The sequence below is a fragment of the Dysidea avara genome, chromosome 1 (genome assembly GCF_963678975.1).
Source record: "Dysidea avara chromosome 1, odDysAvar1.4, whole genome shotgun sequence".
Classification (NCBI taxonomy): domain Eukaryota; kingdom Metazoa; phylum Porifera; class Demospongiae; order Dictyoceratida; family Dysideidae; genus Dysidea; species Dysidea avara.
The window spans coordinates 869,278-890,724 of record NC_089272.1 but is presented as its reverse complement, the minus strand read 5'-3'; positions in this window follow the sequence as shown (position 1 = coordinate 890,724).

The window sequence follows — 21,447 nt, the reverse complement described above, 5'->3', positions numbered from 1 at the left end:
ATATATATAATTTGTACATTTACTGATAAAATCAGAATGAGTTAAAGTATTTATAAAATCTGCTTCATCTTTTTCTTTTTCCTGTGGTAAAGAAAAATATATAGGTTAAAAAGCCCCAAAGCTGGCCATAGGCCGGCTTTGGGGTATACAAATACAAAAAGAAGTGAAATCTAATCAAAAACAGCCAAGCTGTAAAAAAAGGAGTGCGGCCCTTGAAAAGGCTATGGTGAAAAAAGATGTGAAATCCAAGGTGGCGGCCAAGAAATGGCTGTGATGGTAGGTTAATGGTAAAAATTTTAATAACGACAATTCAGGTGAATTTTGTGCCAATTGACAAGCGGCACCAAATTCACCTGAATTGTCGTTATTATAATTTTTACCATTAACCTACCATCACAGCCATTTCTTGGCCGCCACCTTGGATTTTACATCTTTTTTCACCATAGCCTTTTCAAGGGCCGCACTCCTTTTTTTACAGCTTGGCTGTTTTTGATTAGATCATATTATTCGCCTGCTCAAGAGGAGTTGGAAAATCATTGTTTCGTTGCAGTAGCCCCAAGGATACGTAAGTTATGAGCGTTTGTTCACGTCATGTCAAAGCGATCGTACGTGATCGATTTTTCTTCACGAATTTAGCCTTTACATGCAGTGAAGGAGGGTGAGTAAAGGACAAACTTACCCAGTAACTGATTCCCCTGTTCATGGCGAACACGATGGTGAAAAGTTTAACTCCGTACCTCAATCTGTTGGTAAGTTACAACCGATTTTGTAAGCGCATGTAATTTATTTTCCCTATACTTGCTGTACAATTTTTTTAATTTTTATTTATTTATTTATTTTTTTCCCGGGCTTGATGGACTGCCCTTTCCTACCACCCCCAGCACAGATTGCAAGTGCTGGACAACTGAACAAAATTAAGCAGACAAAGGGGATTCCACAGTCACTAAGTCCACTGACTGTGGAGTCCTGGTGTAAACACCATAGGCGGCGGAAAGGGGGGGGGGGGGGGGGGGGGGCTAGGGGGCTGAAGCCCCCCCTCAGAATGATATCACACCGAAATTATCTTTCTTGGAGTGGGGCTGAAAACCGTGATAAAGATCGAGATACTCTAATAGAGCAGTCACTCTAATAAAGTATTCAGTGTGTAGCGAGCTATGTAAGGATTTTTATATAGTTTATCAGCTAGAAATGGTAGCTGGTGAGGTGGAAAGCTCTTGTCAGTTGGTTGCAACCTTTTTTTTTTTTTTTTTTTTTGGTCTCACCCTACCAAACTATAGAAATTCTGGGTCAGCCCAGCCCCCCCTCATATCAACTACTTGCTCCGCCGCTGGTAAACACCAATAGAAGACCGTGCCCCACGAATACACTGAATTTCCGAGCGCAACAACGTAAAGCTCAGGCAACAACGCAGCCAACCCAGAACCACAGAATAATCATCTCCCCACCTTGTGGCCAGAAGAAAAGCAAGTCGCTTATAAAAAACAGTGGCCTCATGGGCTAAACCGCCAGTGGCAGCCAAAACAATTGGAGTGAAAGTGGCATGCTCCACTTCTCGAACTCGCTGACCATAAGCACGATGCTTAATCTTTTCATGCTTCCTAAAGGTGGACGACAGAGAGGAGGAACTATTAGAAGGAGCAAAAGGGTTAAAAACACGGACATCAATGAAACATCTCTCCGACCGACCACCCCAGAAACCGTTTACAGCAACATCCAAGCGAGCCGAATCCTGAGTATTAGAGGTGGCAAGAGGGAACTCATCAGAATGCTGAACCGGCTGTAACTCTGGCTCAACACACACCTGGGAGCAAACCTCAGTAACAAGGGTAGCAGTAAGCGGGTCCCTAATTTCGTTATGACGCAAGGAAGGTAAACCCCCTTTGGGACAGGACAAAGCATGCTCAACAGAAAAGGAGGTTCCGCAAGCACAAAGGGAAGGAGGACGAAGTGGGGACCAACCATACCTCAAAGCCAAAGCATCCTGGAAAGCAGATCTATGGAGAGTGAAACCATGCTCACTCAAAGGTAAGGTGTACAAATCGATTTTTCGGGAATGTCTATTTTGCGGACCGGACCGGACCGTCGGACCGGAAGTTCCTGTTTAGCAAGCCAAGTGTTTAATACGTTCAAGTTTATTTTACGGACCAGACTAGAAATAGTCTGTGTGCCAGCTCACGAACATTTTGCCAGCTCTGCATGTTGTGCTCGGATGATTGTAGCTTCGCATTGGTCTGGTCACTTTCGTGCTGGGCGTACGTATCTATCTATAGCCATAGCCCTGCAAAGCCATTTTAACTACAGTAACTGTATAGCTTACAGTAAATAGAAAACTCGATAGCAACTGTTCACGGGTGAAGCTTATCAGAGACGACAGCAATCCTGCTAGCTAATTACCTTAGCTACCTGGCAGCTGCAAACATTTAGCTAGTATCAGGGGCGTAGAGAGGGGGAGTTCCGGGGGGTTCAGGAACCCCCTTGTAAAATTTAGACTTCTGCAAGCAGGATCCTAACACACCATTTAGTGTGGCAGGACAAAATGAGTGAGTAATATAGCACAGCACAACAATTGATAAAGCTTGCATTCATCTCTCAGGGAAGGATTTACAGAGGTAACATGAGCCCTAGGCCTCTTCAAAACTTGTTTAAAAGATCGATATACTCTAATAGAGCAGTCAGGTATACTCTAATAGAACATGCATGTAAATATATCCATGTCCATATGAAGTTTTTCAGACATTCTAACATTAAATGTAAAACTTAGCATGACCTTATACTGCTATAGCTTTGGTGTGCAGTGTTTAAAGATATAGAGCTCCAGTAATTTAAAATGAATTCATGCATGCTATGCATATTTGTATAGTTATATTGTTTTGATTGTAAGTCATTCCATTTGTATCAGTGGATTCATGGCTCTTATACCACAGTGAGATAACTATCACTTACAGATTACTATGTGTCTCTATATATGTGTTATGCTGTCTGTTTCCACTAGGTGACTTTATCTATTACTACCTTCATTGTGGGGCACTTATATGCATCATAATTAATGTACTTTTGCATAAAATATAGCAATTTGCTGAGTTTTGATTCATTAAAATATTGAAAGTCTCTCAGCGGCTGGGGGATGTGCCCCCAGCTTCTGGTAACTCAATGCTGGTGCTGGAACCCCCCTTCAAAAAATCCTGACTATGCCCCTGAGTATAGTGTCAAGCATGCATGCTAGCACTTTTCAGGTGGTAGAACAAATCAAATGATTGAAAATAGTGGCTACTCAACAATGTATCAGTCTATAAATGTAGCAGCTTGAAAGCTTTTCATACAACCAAATAATCAAGCATGTGTATAGATAATGATTTGAAGCACAGCCTGAATTTGTAAGCAATAGCTATTGACCAAGGAACATATATCTGTTCCAAGCATCTTTGTTGCCATAGTAGCTACCACCGAGGGTGCCACTTTTCATCAGATCACTGATATCTGGTTGCCTTGGAATATAGAATTACACTATTTTGCTGTCAGCCTTTAAATGCCCTCTTCTTATAGAAGTTTCCTTTACTAGAAAACATTAAAAACTATAGTGCTGATTTTGAAGATATTTCAATAAATTCCCACGGCTGGTCACAAAGATCCAGGTTGTCAACCAAGGCACAAAGCAATGGAATAAGTAATGCTAGTAATTTATACGAGGCAAATTTATATTCCACAGCCATCAAGATTCTCACGTATGCATGCACATCTAGAATATGGATGGACCGGACTCTCTGTCTGTTGCAAACATGCCATTTGAGCTCAAGCATGAGAGCTAGCTACACGCTATATAACATAAATGTATGTAATTCCTGGTCAGGTTACTAACAGTTAGCCAGTGATGTCTGTCACCATCATGTAGCATTAAATTTGTGGATATAACTAGCACTGACTGCTGAGTATGTATAGTTCATTGTGAGTCCATTAAAAACATCTTGGCTGATAGTACAGGCCAGGGTAAACTGGCTGGCATTGATAATACTGCAATTTGTCTATGCTCCTGTGGTGATCACTGATTGATTGATTGATTATTACTTTACAGCACTGCATGCTTTATAAGAAACCCTGAGTATAGTGACTTGTATAATAATGCATGTACATTATTATTATTATTAATTGTAATTACATCCAATCATGAGTGGCCCATGCATTGTCATTTAAAGTTTGCTTGTTAGATGGGGACATGATATGGAGGAGACATCAAGACCATTTAAAACGACATCAAGAAACCACTGTCACTGAGCCATTTGGATCATCTGGGGAAGACCCAATAACAGACTGTTCCCTCCCTTTTGCCACATCATAACCCAAGATGTAGTTGTATACCAAACCTATAAAAGGTATCAGAATTATTTACTATTTAATTATAATTGCTCCATCAATTAAAGTAGGTGTAGCTAATGACTTGTAATAATGCACACACATTATCAATTGTAAATCACATGCACCTTGATGTAATACAACTTAGTTTCAGTTTTGTAAGAATTGCTGTAGTTTCATGCTGTTGTGTCTCATTCTAAGTAGGGATGTACCTGAGTGTTTTTTTGTAACCATTGTGTGGTTTGAGTTTTTTGAATGATTATAACACCCTGATCTATAAGTTTCATGTGGAAACTGGACTGCTATATGTACACTGTGGTATTGCATGCGCATGAATCACACCTAGGTAATACAGGGCCGCCCACAGGGGGGGCAACTGGGGCATTTTGCCCCGGGCCCCAGCCTGAAAGGGGCCCCAGGAGGCCCCATGAATACCTGTTTAAAAGATCGATATACTCTAATAGAGCAGTCAGATCTAAATACTCTAATAGAGCAGTCACAGTATTCTTCAGAGGAGCAGTGTAGCAAGCTTATAGATAAGGAGATATGGTTGGTGATGGGTAGTTATTGTCATTACCCGCAGGTTGTGACCTTTTTTTTTTGGTCTTCACCTTACAACTTGGGTCAAGGGCCCCACTTTAACTCTTTGCCCTGGGCCCCTTAATTTCTCTGGGCGGCCCTGAGGTAATATTTAACAAGTCAAACATTTAAGACTTGCACACATGCACAGGGGCGTAGCTAGACGTTTAGTGACGGTAGGGCCTAGGTGGGGCACACCTTCGCATCAAGTCCTCCCATGCAATATAAATACGACATACGAGTCCATCTCACTGGGCTCTTACACATTTATATAGAAATCTTATTAAAGTGCATGGTTGTGCATAGCTAGCTAAATATACTGCTTCACTGCTGTTTCTGCAGCTAATTGACCCTACAACCTACGCTATCGCTCGATCCAGGGGCGTAGCTAGCCAGAAGGTGATGGAGGGGCAGGCATATCCCCACGAAACACTCAAAATCATTCATGATTGCAAAAAAGGCTAATGACCCAATGGTGGGCTAGCCAACATACGGTGTTGTATTATTAAATAACTAGCTACGTAACTATTTCAGTACTGACTGCTTCCAATCGAGGTAGCTATATTCGTCGAGCATCATCGCACGTGCCACAACTGTACTCCAACAAATTCATCCACAGTCCGGTAGAGCTAATACTTTAGTGCAAATACAGGTTACTTTACGTTAGCCACAGCCTGTACTGCAGTCCTAGCACACTGCTGACAGGATGACGTATTCACTCACTTCACTCGACGAAATTGAAATGCCATGTATTGCACGAAATCCCACCTGTCTTGCTAGCAGAACTTGTAAGCTTGACTGATCCACCTGACTGACTGACTGACAAAGTAAAAACAGACTGCACTGCCGTACGTACAAAGGTCCAGTGTGATCGACTCGATAAAATAAACTTGGTACATTTATTTAGCTAACACTTTATCACGTCGTAGGCAGTAGGTTCGTTTTTTTTTTTTGTTTGTTTTTTTTTGCAGTAGGTTCGTAGCGTCATCTGGTCTCCTCTGTCACTTGTGACTCCTGCCGCGGAGAAGCGGGTCACTCTTTTTAGATTCAAAAATGTTCTATCACGCGAGTAATCTAGGCTAAATATAGAAGTATGTCTCTAATATTTTCGTTCGATGGATTCACGAGCGAGTTGAATGTTGTGTGTGCGCATTCACTAGCAACCCCTGGTGATACCGCGTAGTAGTGTACATAATTTACAGTCATTTGCGTGTCAGTTTAATACTGGTAAACTTGTGACGAAGGTTTTAAAAAAATCATATAGTGATATTTGCCCCCCCTTGCCCCCCCTAGTCTCGCGTGCCAGACGGTTTGTGTGGGGGCGGTAAACAAACCGTCTGGTCACTGTTGCACACATTCCGGGACCACTGCCGGAATGTTGGCAGAGCCAATCAGACCGCTTCGCGCACTCTGTGACGAAGCAACCACTAATAATTCAAATTCTTAGTGTAATAAAGAACTGAATCTCGGCTACAGATCACTTTTTCGAAAGTTTAACAATGCCATGGGCTTAGGATCTTTGTTTCCCTAGTACAGGGCTCTTATGATTATGATTACTGAAAACACAGTTACAAACTGATATGTTCAGGTAAGGAAAAAACATTACAAATCACATAGATGAGAGTCAGTTATAATTTATCTAAAAATACTTGTAGAGATTGGGATTCTATTGTGTCAGTTGGTAAATTGTTCCAATCGCGGATAGATTTGGGGTAATAGCTGAATTTATAATGATCTGTTCTAGCAAACGGAATCTCAAAATGGAAGGGGTGGTGGTGGCGGGTGGGATATGTGGTGTTGGTGAAATAATTTGGGACTGTTAAGACTGATGAGGAGTAAACAATGTTGTAGAATACTTTTAATCTAGTCACGTATCGTCGGTGTTGAAGTGATGGCCATTGTAGATCTGCTAACATAGATGTAACACTACTGTTATATCGGTAGTCTGACTTGACCCAACGAGCAGCACGTCGTTGTACCATTTCTATACTTTGTATCTCCTTCTGCAAGTAGGGGTCCCATACTGCCGATCCATACTCCAACAGTGGTCTCACTATACTGGTGTAGGCTAAACATTTAGTTTCTGCAGAACATCTATAAAGGTTACGTTTAACAAAGTTTAGCATCCTTGTTGCTTTAGAGATAACTTGATTGATATGAGGTGTAAATGACATTTTTGAGTCTAAGAGAATTCCTAAATAAGGGTGTTGGGTAACTCGCTGCAAAAAGTAATTTCTGATAGTATAGTTGAAAGTAGAGGAGGATGTTAGTCTACTACAGGTAAGTACCACACACTTGGAAGTGTTTAATTCCATTAACCAAGTTTCAGTCCACTTTAATATAATGTTGAGGTCATGTTGTAATAATAATTGATCTTGCTGACTATTGATAGTTCGATATAATATGCAATCATCTGCAAAAAGTTTCAAATGGGATGAGATGCCACACTTGATGTCATTAATGTAGAGCAAAAACATCAATGGGCCAAGAACAGTTCCTTGGGGAACACCTGACTGAACTTGCACAAAATTTGAATCATGTCCATTCACAACAACACGCTGTGTTCGCTGAGTCAGCCAAATCTTTATCTAGTCATAAGTTGTACCTTGAATCCCATAGTGAGAAAGCTTGTTTAAGAGTCTACAATGCGGAACTGTATCAAATGCTTTCCTAAAGTCAATGAAAATCATGTCTACTTGGGAAGTATTATCCATGGCCAATTGTACGTCTTCAACAACAGATATGAGCTGAGCCTCACATGAATGACCTGTTCTAAAACCAAATTGCTCGTCAATTAGTATGTTGTTGGTGTTGAGGTGCTCTGCAATGTGGTGATACATAATATGTTCTAATATCTTGCAACAAACTGAAATTAGTGAAATTGGCCGGTAATTGTTGGTGTTGCTTCTATCCCCCTTTTTAAACACAGGTGTTATGTTGGCTTTTAGCCAATCATTTGGTATATGTCTAGATGTTAGGGACTGGATAAAGATAACAGTTAGAATTGGAGCAATCTCTTTTGCACAAAATTTTAGAATCCTGGTAGGGATGTTGTCAGGACCAGATGCCTTACTTGGATCTAGAGTTTGGAGGAGGTTTTGTACACCATCACATGAAACTGCAATATCTGGAATTATAGGATGTGGAGTGCCGTCGCAGTTTGGTATGTCAGTGGTATTCTCTTGAGTAAATACAGACTGAAATTTGTTGTTTAGAACAGTAGCTTTTTCTTTAGAGCTGTTGATAGTATTACCATTTTCATTTAAAGGAGGTATACCATGTTGGTCTTTACGAATATTCTCTTAAAAGCGTTCGTATAATACTATATGATTTATTAATTATACCGAACTGTTATCTCCCATTTAAATCTACTGTATTACGGACCCGACACTCACACAACTTTAAACTAGTACCTTACCAACCAAGAATTGATGTATATAAATATTCCTTCCTCCCAAGAACTGTACCAGAATGGAATAGATTAGATGATGAGATTATTGAGACTGACTGTGTTGAAGAATTTAAGCAAAAATTAGCCCCTTCTATGTATATAGTTAAATAACTTATCGTAATTGTATATATTTTTATAGTTTATTATTGTAATTGTACATATGTATATAATTAAGTAACTTGTCGTAATTGTACATACTTATATAGTTAAGTAACTAATGGAAATTGTACACATGTAATTGCACATCAGCATTATACCCCTGGAGGGTCCTGCTGATTAACAATAAATAATATAAGAACGATCGTGGTTCGCTACGGATTTGTGAAACGACAAAATTGTCGAGGAAGACGTTCAACAATGTTTCGAATATGTCACCAGGACATTACCAGTACAATTATTGTCTTAGACTGCTCAAAGAGGTGATTGGAACGATTATTGCATCATCCTTGGCGCAAAACAATGCCGTGATGTAATCTAATTGCATTCCAGTGAGTTCACGGAAAGTGTGCAACAGTGACCAGACGGTTTATTTGCCGCCCCCACACAAACCGTCTGGCACGCGAGACTACCCCTCCCCCTAGCTACGCCTCTGGTGCGCATTCACTAGCGATACCGCGTAGTAGTGTACATAATTTACAGTCATTTACGTGTCAGTTTAATACTGGTAAACTTGTGACGAAGGTTTTTAAAAATCATTTAGTGATGGGAGGCAAATGCCCCCCTTGCCCCCCTTAGCTACGCCTCTGATCTTGCGAGATACTGAATGAGGGTTAGACGCAGTTTAACCCAGGTTAACTGGCCGATCGTAGCCCGGTTCTTTAAAGTGTCACGGATATAGAGGACGGAAATGGTGGCAGGCTATCCGGTGTCACAGTGATATATGTTTCCCCGGGTAACGTGTTTCCCGCACACATATCCCTAGAGATCCGTGTTTCCCCGCACACATATCACTAACTCGCTAGCGACCTACAAGTCACAGTGATATGTGTTTCCCCGGGTAATATGTGTCCCCTTTATAAAGTCATGTGCAACGTACGTACGTAGTGTTATAGCATATAGGCGCGTATGCACTTTTAATAATCATAGCTAGCCATACCTATACAACTAATACTATATTTATACATGTTGATGGAGGAAATCAAGCCATTCACTGGCATTCAACTATAACTGCTAAACTGTGCTGTAATTTGGCTATGTAGCTATAGCATCAGTTTAATAAAACAGTAGCTACAAGTACATGTATACACAATAAAATACTATCTCTAGCTATATAGAGTAAATCATGTGATTGCAGCTATGTATAACTAATCAATGTAGCTACAGCTTTGGCATGCAGTCAGTCATTATCTACCCCCTTGCCGGTTCTATCTGGGGTTCCCCAAGGGAGTATTTTGAGACCCCTACTCTTCATTATTTACATGAATGATTTACCATCTTGTGTTACCGTCAGTAAAACTTTACTATTCATTGACGACATCAAGATTTACAATACTGTTTGTAGTCCTGGAGATATTTCACTGTTTCAAAATGGTTTAGACTCAGCAACTTTGTGGAGTATGAGATATAATATGTTCTTTAATCCAAAAAAGAGTGTCCACCTATATTAATGCAAAAGTCATCACTAATTACAAAATAGCTGACACACAGGTTTTAACAAATAGTTCACATAAAAGTCTCGGTATAATATCATCAGACCTATCTTGGGATCAACACTACAAAAACATAATCCCTAAGACCTACAGAATGCTAGGACTGCTCCATCGCAGCTTTAGCAAGCATCAAACAGTGACAGCCAAGAGAACTTTGTATATTTCCTTAGTGAGATCGCAAGTTATATACTGTTCAGTGATTTGGAAACCTAACCATATCAAGCAGGGGCGGATCCAGGGGGGAGGGGGGAGCTTTGGGGGCTGAAGCCCCTCCTTCATATTTAGGCTTTACTTGATCAATATGCTGAGAATTATAATGAAATTTTGTCTTAGCATAATTATATGATCAATACAAATACTCATAAAACCACCTAATAAACATCTTTCCAAGGTATTATCAGTGGATTCATGCTAAAGTTTATGTAACAAGGACCCGGATCAGCATTGGAGGTGTACAAGATCGAGATACTCTAATAGAGCTGTCAGCTAACTACTCTAATAGAACATTCACTGGAAACATGTAGTTGGTTCTGTTATGAAATTTTTCCAAATCTACCTGCACCTATACATACAATGAAGTGTATTGGTCTGTTTAAAGGGCTTCATTCATCCACTTGTGTAGTTAATATGTATGGCAATACTTAATTCAGGTACACAATTTCCATTGAAAATTCTCTCAGATTCAATCTTGTATTGTTCAAATTTCAAAATTTTCCACTTTCAACATTATTGTTCTAACATGCACCTATTCAGTGTTGTGCAATTGTGAGAGGGTGCATCATGTACTTAGTTGTCTGTACCTATCCAAACTTTTCCATTAGTAAAATGCTTCAGAGAGCCATACCTATAATCTAAAGGCAGTATAATATCAAGACACACGGTAGTGTGTCGTGCGGCCCAAGAAGCCGGCGCGTAACACCCGTGAGTATATTGACAGGAAGAAAGAAAACGCAATTTTCGCACCTCCGTAGCTCTGTGCTTCCTTGATGAAACAAGACGATTTTTGCTGTGGACATGCCCCCCAACTGCAGCACTCTACATTCCAAATTTGAGCAAAATCGCTTCGCGCGTTCCCGAGATATGCGACTTCAAAAATTGGCTGAGTTTCTTCGTTATTTTTTTTTTCTTCTTCTTCTTATTTTTCTTTTTCTTGTCGCACACTTACAAAAACTGCTATAAAACTCAAACGCGTTATCCGATTGCCTTGAAATTTGGCACACAGAAGGGGGGTATAAAGGCGCATCTCGGTACCAACTTTGGCTGGAATACCATAAACAGACAAAGAGTTATGAGCGATTATGCACGAAAAATAACACTAATATGTTGTCACGCCTACAGGGTAAACCGCGTATGGGAAGAAGCTGAAAATCGGTGGGTGAATAGGTTAACTATTGAACCTCAAACCTTTTGTGGTTTGAAAGAAATCGAGCTAAAAACCAGGAAGATACAGCGAAAAAATCAACAGTGTGTAACAATTACGCAATCGAGATTAGCTAATTTTTAATATTTTTATTTTATTATTATTATTATTATTATGCTTGCCACGCCTACCAGCTAAACCGCTTGGGGTAATGCTTTCAAAATCGCTGTACAGATGGAGTTATCATCTTAGAAAGGCTCTTCAATGGTGTAGAAAAATCAGACTTAAAGCCACGGAGTTATAACACGAAATCCAACTTGGTGTAGCAAGTGCGAGATCGAGATACTCTAATAGAGCAGTCATCCTAATAGAGCAGTCACCCTGAACAGAATTCAAGAGATCAGTTAGAAATAAGTAACCTGTATAGAGATCAGCTACAAACAAATCACCCTGTAGAGAGTTCAGCTACAAACAATTCACCCTGTTAAAACATCAGTTAGAAGAAGATTTCTTGTAGAGAGTTCAGATACAAACAAATCACCCTGTTGAAAGATCAGCTAGAAGATGTCACCTTGTAGATAGTTCAGTTACAAAGAAACCACCATGTAGAGAATTCAGCTACAAACTAGTGACCCTGTAGATACATCAGCTAGAAGAAGTTACCTTGTAGAGAGTTCAGCTACAAAGAAACCATTCTGTAAAGAGCTCAGCTGCAAACAAATCACCTATACAGAATTCAGCTACAAACAAATCACCCTGTAGAGAGATCAGCTAGAAGAAGTTACCTTGTAGATAGTTCAGCTACAAACAAATCATCCTGTAGAGAGATCAGCTAGAAGAAGTTACCTTGTAGATAGTTCAGCTACAAACAATTCACCCTGTACAGAGCTCAGTTAAAAGAGGTTTCCTTGTAAAAAGTTCAGCTACAAACAAATCACCCTGTAGAGAGATAAGTAAGAAGAAGTTACCTTGTAGATCGTTCTGCTACAAACAATTCACCCTGTAAAGAGATCAGCTAGAAGAAGTTACCTTGTAGAGAGTTCAGCTACAAAGAAACCATCATGTAGAGAATTCAGCCGCAAACAAATCATGTATAGAGAGTTCTGCTACAAACAAATCACCCTGTAGAAAGATCAGCTAGAAGAAATCACCTCGTAGAGAGTTCAGCTTCAAAGAAACAATCATGTGAGAGTTCAGGTACAAACAAATTGTCCTGTAGAGAGATCAGCTAGAACAAGTTACCTTGTAGAGAGTTCAGCTACAAAGAAACCACCATGTAGAGAGTTCAGCTGCAAACAAATCACCTGTAGAGAGTTCAGCTAGAAACAAGTCACCCTGTAGAGAGTTCAGCTAGAAGAAGTCACATTGTAGAGAGTTCAGCTACAATGAAACTCCCATGTAGAGAGTTCAGCTGCAAACAAATCACCCTGTAGAGAACTCAGCTACAAACAAATATGCAGTGAAAAAGATCAGCTAGAAGAAGTTACCTTGTAGAGAGTTCAGCTACAACGAAACCACCATGTAGAGAGTTCAGCTACAAACAAATCACCTGTAGAGAGTTCAGCTAGAAACAAGTCACCCTGTAGAGAGATCAGCTAGAAACAAGTCACCTTGTAGAGAGATCACCTAGAAGTATCACCTTGTAGAGTTCAGCTACAAACAAATCACCTGTAGAGAGTTCAGCTACAAACAAATCACCCTGTAGAGAGATCAGCTAGAAGAAGTTACCTTGTAGGGATTTCAGCTACAAACAAATCACCCTGTAGAGAGTTCAGCTACAAAGAAACTATTCTGTAAAGAGCTCAGCTGCAAACAAATCACTTGTACAGAATTCAGCTACAAACAAATCGCCCTGTAGAGAGATCAGCTAGAAGAAATTACCTTGTAGATAGTTCAGCTACAAACAAATCACCCTGTAGAAAGATCAGTTAGAAGAAGTTACCTTGGAGAAAGTTCAGCTACAAAGAAACCATTTTGTAAAGAGCTCAGCTGCAAACAAATCACCTGTACAGAATTCAACTACGAACAAATCACCCTGTAGAGATCAGCTATAAGAAGTTACCTTGTAGATAGTTCAGCTACAAACAAATCTCCCTGTAGAGAGATCAGCTAGAAGAAATTACCTTGTAGAGAGTTCAGCTACAAAGAAACCACCATGTAGAGAGTTCAGCTGCAAAGAAATTACCCTGTAGAAAATTCTGCCAGAAACAAATTTCCCTGTAGAAAGATCAGTTAGAAGAAGTTACCTTTTAGAGAGTTCAGCTACAAAGAAACCATTCTGTAAAGAGCTCAGCTGCAAACAAATCACCTATACAAAATTCAGCTACAAACACATCACCCTGTAGAGAGATCAGCTAGAAGAAGTTACCTTGTAGATTGTTCAGCTACAAAAAATTCACCCTGTAGAGAGAGCAATTAGAAGAAGTCACCTTGTAGAGTGTTCAGTTACAAAGAAACCACCATGGAGATTTCTGTAATCAATATATGTGACCGGATTTGCGAAAAGGGGTCTTCCACACACATCCAATTCCGTAAATGTTGGAGACCATAACTCAGTGTTCAAGTAACATATTAACCTGAACATTTCACCATGTATTCAGCTATAGTGGTGCTCACCACTGCCCAAATATCAAGGCAATAGCTCTTTCCAATCTGAAGTTATCAATTGTCAAAGTTGGCAAATTGGACCCCTTTTCGCAAATCCGGTTACATATGTATTATACAGTATATATAATTTGTACATTTACTGATAAAATATTTAAAGTACATCTACTTCATCTTTTCTTCTTCCTGTAGTAAAGAAAAAAACATAGTTTAAAAAAGTCCCAAAGCTGGCCATAGGCCGGCTTTGGGGTATACAAATACAAAAAGAAATGAAATCTAATCCAAAACAGCCAAGCTGTAAAAAAAGTGTGCGGCCCTCAGAAAGGCTATGGTGAAAAAAGATGTGAAATCCAAGGTGGCGGCCAAGAAATGGCTGTGATGGTAGGTTAGTGGTAAAAATTTTAATAACGACAATTCAGGTGAATTTTTGTGAAGCGGCACAAAAATTCACCTGAATTGTCATTATTAAAATTTTTACCACTAACCTACCATCACAGCCATTTCTTGGCCGCCACCTTGGATTTCACATCTTTTTTCACCATAGCCTTTCTGAGGGCCGCACACTTTTTTTACAGCTTGGCTGTTTTGGATTAGATATAATCTACAGGCAGAAAATATTATGAATTTTATGTGGGAATGTCTCCAAATTGCAGTATTTTAGCATCTATTTTTCAAAATTTCCTGGGGGGGGGGGGGGGGGGGGCATGCTCTTAGGCCCCTCTAGTTCCAGCATGCTGGGAAGTGTGCATTGCACACTTCTACCTAAGAGATTAGTACCTTGAGTTAGCCCCCCCCTTTATAAATCCTAGATCCGCCCCTGTCAAGGACATCACACTTATTGAGCAGGTCCAGAGAAGAACAACAAAGTTTATTTTGAATGACTATAGTTCTGATTATTAGTATAGCTAGCTAGTATAATTATTGTATTAGCTTATATATATAGTAGCTATATAGCTAGTTAGCTAACTATAGCTATATACATGCAATATGCATGGGTGTCTATTAGCTAGATAGCAATATATATACTGAATGGTTGGATCGCGTACTGTTTGCAACTAGCCATAGGACCTTGGAGTTACTGCACGATGGCTATATCTTAGGTGGGAAACATGGATCCCTGGTGATATACGTGCGGGGAAACACGAATCCCTAGGGATATGTGTGTGCGGTGAAGTATTAAAAAAATCACTACGGGAAACGCATATCACTGACAGCTTTTGGTGGGAAACACGGATCCCTAGTGATATGTGTGCGGGGAAACACGGATCCCTAGGGATATGTGTGTGGGAAACACGTTACCCGGGGAAACATATATCACTGTGACACCGGCACCACGTGCACGGAACAATAAGCATACACGAGCAGAAGTGCGAACTAGTTTTCTTTCAGTGAGACAGTACAGTAGAAGAGCGATAGCAACAAGAGGAAGACACTTGTGTGGGATAGTCAGTCGGCTACAGCGGATAACGAGGAACGGAGTAGAGACTGAGGATGGCAGAAAATTGTCAGCAAAGACGCTGCTCAAGAAAATAGGAGTCAGGCCGAGAGTAGCTTAGTAAAGGCCTCACAAGACCGGAGTCGGACAACCGAGACTGACTCGCTTTGCCACCAACCGTCACGAGGTAAGTAGAAGCCCCCGCCTCAAAGGGTTCTCCCTGTAGCCATATGGCTGAGGGATGACAACACAGTTGTGTTCACGTGGCGAAAGAGCGAGGGATAAAGGCGGGGGCTGTGAAAGGGCCGAACGACGCAGGATGGTATCGAAACCACAATTAGACTAGAAATAATATAGGGGTGCTGGGCCCGTAAGCCTTAATCGAAAATCGTCGAGGATATGTGCTGAGCTAACGTGCCAGCAGTCAACGAACGCCAGCTCAACCGCGAAGATAGTCGATTACGCAGTGTTACGCACTGAGCTAACGTGCCAGCAGTCAAGGAAGACCAGCTCAACCGCGAAGATGGTCGATTACGTGCTGAGCTAGCGTGCCAGCAGTCGAAAGCAAGGCCAGCTCAACTGCGAAGATGGTCAATTACGTGCTGAGCTAACGTGCCAGCAGTCAAAGCAAGGCCAGCTCAACCATGAAGATGGTCGATTACGTGCTGAGCTAACGTGCCAGCAGTCAAGGAAGGCCAGCTCAATCGCGAAGATCATCCATTACGTGCTGAATTAATGTACTAGCAGTCGAGGAAGGCAAGTTCAACCGCGAAGATGGCCGGTTCATTACGTGCTGAGCTAACGGGCCAGCAGTCAAGGAAAACCAGCTCAACCGCGAAGATGGTCAATTACGTGCTGAAATGTGCTAGCAGTCGAGGAAGGCAAGTTCAACCACGAAGATGGTCGATTATGTGCTGAGCTCATGTGCCACCAGTCAAGGAAGGGCAGCCGAACCGTAAAGATTGTTTACTAGGCAGATGCTAGCAGCATCGTGGGGCGAGCCTGAACTGAACTTAGAAGCTATAGCTAGCTAATGATACTATGTATACTTTTACAGGCACTGCGGCAAGATGGCAAAGTCAGCACGAGGAGTCAGCATATTGTTGTAAATACATTTTGATGATGTAATATGTAATGATGAAATGCGCTAAAGTATAGCTATATATTGGTCCACATTCACATGAGCATTTGTTACTACACCAGCATTCAAACCACTATCAATATAATTTATTTATTAATTATACCGAACTGTTATCTCCCATTTAAATCTACTGTATTACGGACCCGACACTCACATAACTTTAAACTAGTAACACAACACTCACACAACTTTAACCAACACTCACACAACACTCACACAACACTCACACAACTTTAAACCAACCAAGAATTGATGTATATAAATATTCCTTCCTCCCAAGAACTGTACCAGAATGGAATAGATTAGATGATGAGATTATTGAGACTGACTGTGTTGAAGAATTTAAGCAAAAATTAGCCCCTTCTATGTATATAGTTAAATAACTTATCGTAATTGTATATATTTTTATAGTTTATTATTGTAATTTGTACATATGTATAGAATTAAGTAACTTGTCGTAATTGTACATACTTATATAGTTAAGTAACTAATGGAAATTGTACACATGTAATTGCACATCAGCATTATACCCCTGGAGGGTCCTGCTGATTAACAATAAATAAATAATAAACAAATTATACTACTGAATAAATTTAATTAAAACGTACTAATCCTGCCTTCTCTGCTGTAAGATTGTGTCCCTTTGCTGTTGTGTCAATTGAGTACGTCTTCTGCTACTTTCTGTTTCTCCTTCGTCTTTCTTCCGCTTGCTCTGGTGTTTCGCGATCTCTTCTCAATCTATACTGCTCTTTTCTTCTTCTAAGCCGTTCTTCTCTATCCATTATGTACCATCTATAGCCAATCTCACTGTGATAACACGTGGCGTGGTTGAGGACACGAGCAGTGCTGTAATCTACGCCACTTATTTTTCCGTGGCACGGTCGACGACACGAGCATATATGGAAGTGCTGTAATCTACGCCGTTTATTTTTCCGTGGCACGGTCGACGACACGAGCATATATGGAAGTGCTGTAATCTACGCCGTTTATTTTTCCGTGGCACGATCGACGACACGAGCATATATGGAAGTGCTGTAATCTACGCCGTTTACTTTGCCGTGATATGAACTACAGTGGGCATTAATTTGGTAAGTTTTCCGATTTCTTTTGTAGTTGTTTGCGCATGGTCCATGACACGAAACTTACGTGGGCGACTCGCTAGTGTGGGGCTCGCTCAGGCTCGCCCCAATTATATGCTGAGCTGACATACCAGCAGTCAAGGAAGACCAGTAAACCGTGATAGTCGTCGATTACATTTATTTAGAATTTGATTATTATTATAAAGGTTGCACACTTTAAGGATACTGAAGGTCCACCAGTATCCTGCATGTAGCTACCGGTGGCCAAGTTAATCACAGCAATGCATCGATGTGTCAAAAAAAATACTAACGAAACTATCCCTACCACACTTCCCGTTTCTTACCACTTTGGGTGGACGGTGTTAATGTGTGATACTATTGTTAGCGTATTCAGTTCTACAATAGCATAGTAGACGGTAAGTGAACTATATGGGGAGCTAACATGCCAGGAAGGCCAACGAAGATCATCAATTACATGCTGAGTTAACTCGCCAGCAGTCGAAGAATGCCATGCAGCTAAACTGGGAAGTGATAAACGGCGTGGGTGATGAGAATCCAATATAGTCTCACCCGAGATCCTTGTACAAAAGTTTAAAGTCAGCATACGGTCACCAATCAGTTGTAAACACCTGACGACAAGTATTCGGTATATTTCATGCAAAAAAAAGTCGCCTTCCATTCGTCATCTGGCTTATTTACTGGTGACGTGACATCGCTCACCAACTAAAGCAGTGACCCATCATGCTAAAACTAAAAGGGGTCACACAATGATTTGTAATGAATGTCACGAAGGTTACAAGGCATCGCACGATGCAGCCATGTGTTTCTATTGTGTATAGTGCTGCACCCTATCATCAACTGCCCGGAAGTCTCCAATTAGTAGACCTGGTAAAGGGATTGGAAGTTCCAATAGTCCAAAAGCATACTAACATGAGTAAATTCAGAATTTACATTCACGTGTGTGACAGCGAGCTATATAGCAATCACCTACAGTGCATCAAAATGTGTGAATCACTTAGAGCAGATGAGCTCCCAGGACGATATGGTAATGCCACATTCCCCCCTGGGTAGTTGTTTCGTGATCGCCATCCAGTAGACTGAAAGTGGATACAGTAGCTGTTCACTGTGTCAGAGTAACACTCAAAAGCTGCACAGTGCCTGGTTGGCATGTAACTTAAACCTGCCCTCGTTGCTAAGGTCAGCACTCATCTGGACAGAAATTGGTCGATGTATGTTTCACTTATAGGACAACTTACCTACCACGTAGGTCAGTTATTGGGGGCAAGCCCCACACTAGCGAGAGAGCCATAAGTCATCGTCAATTACACGCAATTTACGATCAAATACGAAAACTTCCAGTCATCGTTCATTACATGGCAACTTCATGATTAAATATAAAAAAAAATTAAAATAAATAAAAATCGTACAAGTTCTTTAGTGTTACAAAAGGACGCAATAATATACAAAGTAGTGTCAGTCATCGTCAATGTCACAGATGTAATTAACGGTGTAGATACTGGACTTTCTTATTGGTTCTGGTCATTGTGGAGGTCACGGCAAAGTTAAACAGCGTAGGTTACTGAGCTTATTACACGGAAGTTAAACGGCATGGATTACTCAGAACTTCCGGTTTTGCTGTCAGTCATTGACTCATCATCAATGTCATGGCGATTCTTCAAGACTTGTATTACAATGGATAGAGATTACTTCCTTCGAATGAATACCAACTAAGAGGCTGCCCACATGTTTTTGGATCTTCGATAGCAGCGGAAGAGCAAGCACACAAGATAATGCGCACTTTCACGGTGATGATCCAGACTATTTACAACTGGATGATGACATTGATAGCACCTAGTGACAACAGTGATGAAGAGCCACCAGATTACTCACCATTTGAACTGAATGCACAGTCCCCGACACTTCCAACCATAAAATGTGGTGGTATATAAACAAAATTCAAAAAAATAGTTACATGGTATTGAGGTAGTTATTCATTACCGAAGGAACATGTTCCAATATATGTAATGACTGCCACTGCCTCACTACCTACATAACAGAAACAATGCCATACAGTCACCAGATCATATACAGCACAATTACAACTACACAGGCTCGCCCCATGATGCTGATAGCATCTGTCTAGTCAAGCAGGTGGTGTAAATGGAAGTAGGCTCAATGCGTAACATCGCATCATCACTACAATTTCTGCACAGTTATTACATCGATAAACACCCCTCCCCTTTTAGCCATCATGTGCTAGGTCAAGCCCACTCACTATTTACTGGCGCATGCAATCCCAGCTCTTGACAGGGCAATCAAGGGTTAGTTTGGGATCGTTGACATGAGCTGAAAGTAATTCGGGACAGTATAAATGGAGTGCTAGAGAGAGGTAGCAATCTAGGTGAGAGGTGCGAAACAAGTTAAGGCCATACGTGTATATAAAATGCAATACTGATTTTTGAAAGAGGGAAGTCATTAAGTACACAACTGAGTTATCAGTGTTCTTTCCATTTTTAGTATAATGATGGTGGATAACTAGGTTAGATAAAGCGATGTATTAATTGAGCCATATAGCACAAACTAGTTAATGAAATGTACCACAAAAGAATGTGCAAGGAGCAAAAGTGTTGGGAAGTACCAATACAGGTTACACTGAATTACGAGACACAACAAAGTGTATATACATACAATGGTCAGGTTAGACCCCAGTATGTCATGGGCAGAAGCACCCAGGACTGTTTACTGAGAATCTACAGCGACGAACCTAATGAGTTTGAACAAGATGAGATTACCTTGGTGCCAGTGGGAGTACCATCGAATTTCTTCGTTTTGACATTTAGAGCACCGGGCATATTTCTTCACTTTGATATTCAGAGCATTGGGCAGTTGCGGTAACATGATCATTGGACACCACCATGGACTCTACAAGGGACTCTGACATTGGTACAGGTGTATGGTGACAATACAATTAGTACAGTACTTGTATCAAACAGTACAGTCGTACTGTTTAGGTAGGGATCGTGGTGAATGTTTCGTGTGCCGTCCAAAATTCCGCTTTTAAAAATCATCCTACAGACATTTTACACAGCAAAATAAGCATTGAGATAAAAGTGACAGAGATGGATTACAGTATGTTAAATGATGGCACTTCATTTATACAATAGTTTACCAGTACGGTACATGTGTCGCAAAAAGCCTTTTACTCAGAAGGCTATTTCCAAATATTAACGGGTATGTTATGGTTAATTGGTAAATGGTATATGGATGTTGTTAATTACACGATATGACAAAAAGGGGTGTATATAGATAGCAGAGTTGATTGTTTAGTTTCGGAAGCTCCTGCGTTGTTGAAAAGTTGCTAATAGTATGCTAAGCACAGTGGGACAAAATGGTGGTGCATACATATGGTTAAGTGAGGGAAATATGCTGAGTGTTTGACAGGACCCGAATCCAGAGCGCATATGATTGAGGGGTCAAAGCAAAGGGTAAGCAAACAAACAAACTAAAGCAAATTAAAGAAACCCCCGTTGCTTGGGTGAGGCCTGGATTGCATAGCAACCCAGCCTCTGGGTACAGTGGGCACTGACGCCCACGTGTCTCATCCAAGCCTACTGAGGTCACGTGAGCCGTTGGGAGGCCGTGGGCGTGCAGTAACGAGCAATCCCTTACCCAGCATGGGGGCAAACCTAGGTAGTAGTCTGGCGGCGCCCGCCCCTTCGCATAGAGTAAGGGTCTGGTATGCTTAGTATAGTGGAGTTGTACCGGATTACCAAAAACTGGTGCAACCAATCAGAACGCTCCA